Consider the following 4,363-nt stretch of genomic DNA (forward strand, 5'->3'; position numbering starts at 1 on the left):
AGAAAGAAAAGTGGATGAAAAATAACCAGCCGTGGGCAGGAATCGAACCTACGACCTTCGAATAACACGTTCGATGCTCTAACCACTGATCTACCACAGCGGCCTTCCCTCCATCAACTTTTATGAGTTTATATGTGAATTTAGAAGTAGGAGTGACAGTCAGTGCCATCTATAAGCCAAACGACGAATGTGAAAACACTCTGATACGCATGTTTGGCGTCACGTAGCACGTGAACTTATTATGAGCGGGCAGCTGATTAATTGTCCCTCTTATACAACCTAAACACACCAAGTCTGCTAGTACGAGACCCTCGTTCAATGAAATATGGGAAAGTGTATACCTAAGGGCTCATTTTTCCGGGTTTTAACACAATATTAATGAGATTTAACAGACAGTCATGCCAAGGAATGTACTGGGGAAATTATTAGAACCAATGGATTGTGAATAAGAAGACAAAAAAGTGGATGAAAAAATAACCAGCCGTGGGCAGGAATTGAACCTACGACCTTCGAATAACACGTTCGATGCTCCAACCACTGATCTACCACAGCGGCCTTCCCTCCATCAACTTTTATGAGTTTATATGTGAATTTAGAAGTAGGAGTGACAGTCAGTGCCATCTTTAAGCCAAACGACGAATGTGAAAACACACTTATGCATATGTTTGGCGTCACGTAGCACGTGAACTTAATATGAGCGGGCAGCTTATTAATTGTCCCTCTTATACAACCTAAACACACCAAGTCTGCCAGTACGAGACCCTCGTTCAATGAAATAAGGGAAAGAAGTTTATACCTAGGGGCTCATTTTTCCATGTTTTAACACAATATTATGAGATCTAACAGGCAGTTATGCCAAGTAATGTGCAGAGGAAGTTATTAGAACCAATGAATTGTAAATAAGAAGAAAGAAAAGTGGATGAAAAAATAATCAGCCGTGGACAGAAATCGAACCTACGACCTTCGAATAACGAGTTCGATGCTCTAACCACTGAGCTACCACAGTGGCCTTCCCTCCATCTACTTTTTTGAGTTTATATGTGAATTTAGAAGTAGGAGTGACTGTCAGCGCCATCTATAGGCCAAACGACGAATGTGAAAACACTCTAATGCGCATGTTTGGCGTCACGTAGCACGTGAACTTAATTTGAGCGGGCAGCTGATTAATTGTCCCTCTTATACAACCTAAACACACCAAGTCTGCTAGTACGAGACCCTCGTTCAATGAAATAAGGGAAAGAAGTGTATACCTAAGGGCTCATTTTTCCGGGTTTTAACACAATATAATGAGATCTAACAGACAGATATGCCAAGGAATGTACTGGGGAAATTATTAGAACCAATGGAATGTAAAAAAGAAGAAAGAAAAGTGGATGAAAAATAACCAGCCGTGGGCAGGAATTGAACCTACGACCTTCGAATAACACGTTCGATGCTCCAACCACTGATCTACCACAGCGGCCTTCCCTCCATCAACTTTTATGAGTTTATATGTGAATTTAGAAGTAGGAGTGACAGTCAGTGCCATCTTTAAGCCAAACGACGAATGTGAAAACACACTTAAGGACATGTTTGGCGTCACGTAGCACGTGAACTTAATATGAGCGGGCTGCTGATTAATTGTCCCTCTTATACAACCTAAACACACAAAGTCTGACAGTACGAGACCCTCGTTCATTGACATAAGGGGAAGAAGTGTTCACCTAAGGGCTCGTTTTTCCGTGTTTTAACACAATAATAATGAGATATAACAGACAGTAATGCCAAGGAAAGTACAGGGGAAGTGATTGGAACCAATGAAATGTAAATAAGAAGAAAGAAAAGTGGATGAAAAAATAACCAGCCGTGGGCAGGAATCGAACCTACGACCTTCGGATAACGCGTTCGATGCTCTTACGACTGAGCTACCACAGCGGCCTTCCCTCCATCTACTTTTTTGAGTTTATATGTGAATTTATAAGTAGTAGTGATAGTCAGCGCCATCTATAAGCCAAACGACGAATGTGAAAACACTCTTATGCGCATGTTTGGCGTCACGTAGCACGTGAACTTATTATGAGTGGGCAGCTGATTAATTGTCCCTCTTATACAACCTAAACACACCAAGTCTGCCAGTACGAGACCCTCGTTAAATGAAATAAGGAAAAAAGTGTATACATAAGGGCTCGTTTTTCCGTGTTTTAACACAATATTAATGAGATCTAACAGACAGTAGTGCCAAAGAATGTACAGGGGAAGTTAATAGAACCAATGAATTGTAAATGAGAAGAAAGAAAGGTGGATGAAAGAATAACCAGCCGTGGGCAGGAATTGAACGTAACACCTTCGAATAACGCGTTCGATGCTCTAATCACTGAGCTACCACAGCGGCCTTCCCTCCATCTACTTTTTTGAGTATATCTGTGAATTTAGTAGTAGTGACAGTCAGCACTATCTATATGCAAAACGACGATTGAGAAAACACTCTTACGCGCATGTTTGGCGTCACGTAGCACGTGAACTTAATATGAGCGGGCCGCTGACTAATTGTCCCTCTTATACAACCTAAACACACCAATTCTGCCAGTACGAGACACTCGTTCAATGAAATAAGGCAAAGAAGTATATACCTAAGGGCTCGTTTTTCCGTGTTTTAACACAATCTTAATGAGATCTAACAGACAGTAATGCCAAGGAATGTACAGGGGAAGTTATTAAACCAATGGAATGTAAATAAGGAGAAAGAAAAGTGGATGAAAAAATAACCAGCCGTGGGCAGGAATCGAACCTATGACCTTCAATTAACGCGTTCGATGCTCTAACCACTGATCTACCACAGCGGCCTTCCCTCCATCTACTTTTTTGAGTTTATCTGTGAATGTAGAAGTAGGAGTGACAGTCAGCACCATCTACAAGCAAAACGACGATTGTGAAAACACTCTTATGCGCATGTTTGGCGTCACGTAGCACGTGAACTTATTATGAGCGGGCAGCTGAATATTTGTCCCTTTTATACAACCTAGAGAAACCAAGTCTGCCAGTACGAGACCCTCGTTCATTGACATAAGGGGAAGAAGTGTACACCTAAGGGCTCGTTTTTCCGTGTTTTAACACAATATTAATGAGATCTAACAGACAGTAATGCCAAGGAATGTACAGGGGAAGTTATTAGTACCAATCAAATGTAAATAGGAAGAAAGAAAAGTGGATGAAAAAGTAACCAGCCGTGAGCAGGAATCGAACCTGCGACCTTCGAATAACGAGTTCGATGCTCTAACCACTTAGCTACTACAGTGGCCTTCCCTCCATCCTCTTTTTTGAGTTTATATGTGAATTTAGAAGTAGGAGTGACTGTCAGCGCCATCTATAGGCCAAACGACGAATGTGAAAACACTCTTATGCGCATGTTTGGCGTCACGTAGCACGTTAACTTATTATGAGTGGGCAGCTGAATAACTGTCCCTCTTATACAACCTAAACACACCAAGTCTGCCAGTACGAGACCCTCGTTCAATGAAATAAGGGAAGAAGTGTACACCTAAGGGCTCATTTTTCCGGGTTTTAACACAATATTAATGAGATCTAACAGACAGTCATGCCAAGGAATGTACTAGGGAAATTATTAGAACCAATAGAATGTAAATCAGAAGAAAGAAAAGTGGATGAAAAAATAACCAGCTGTGGGCAGGAATCGAACCTACGACCTTCGAATATCGCGTTCGATGCTCTAACCACTGATCTACCACAGCGGCCTTCCCTCCATCCACTTTTATGAGTTTATATGTGAATTAAGAAGTAGGAGTGACAGTCAGCGCCATCTATAAGCCAAACGACGAATGTGAAAACACACTTATGCACTTGTTTGGCGTCACGTAGCACGTGAACTTATTATGAGCGGGCAGCTGATTAATTGTCCCTCCTATACAACCTAAACACACCAAGTCTGCTAGTACGAGACCCTCGTTCAATGAAATAAGGGAAAGTGTATACCTAAGGGCTCATTTTTCCGGGTTTTAACACAATATTAATGAGATCTAACAGACAGTCATGCCAAGGAATCTACAGGGGAAGTTATTAGAACCAATGGAATGTAAATAAGACGAAAGAAAATTGGATGAAAGAGTAACGAGCCGTGGGCAGCAATCGAACATACGACCTTCAAATAACGCGTTCGATGCTCTAACCACTGAGCTACCACAGCGGCCTTCCCTCCATCCACTTTTTTTAGTTTATATGTGATTTTAGAAGAAGGAGTGACAGTCAGCGCCATCTATAAGCCAAACGTTTATTGTGAGAACACTCCTATGCGATTGTTTGGCGTCACGTAGCACGTGAACTTATTATGAGCGAGCAGCTGATTAATTGTCCCTCTTATACAACCTAA

The 4,363-nt window shown here is 41.6% G+C and overlaps 1 non-coding gene across 1 annotated transcript; it reads right to left on the reverse strand.

Moving 5' to 3' along the window:
• Positions 1-3,655: 3,655 nt before the first annotated feature.
• TRNAS-CGA (transfer RNA serine (anticodon CGA)) lies at positions 3,656-3,728 on the reverse strand. The gene has a single exon. It is a non-coding gene; the product is annotated as a tRNA-Ser (tRNA).
• Positions 3,729-4,363: the final 635 nt, after the last annotated feature.

Source organism: Rhipicephalus microplus, chromosome 1 (assembly GCF_043290135.1).
Source record: "Rhipicephalus microplus isolate Deutch F79 chromosome 1, USDA_Rmic, whole genome shotgun sequence".
NCBI lineage: Eukaryota > Metazoa > Arthropoda > Arachnida > Ixodida > Ixodidae > Rhipicephalus > Rhipicephalus microplus.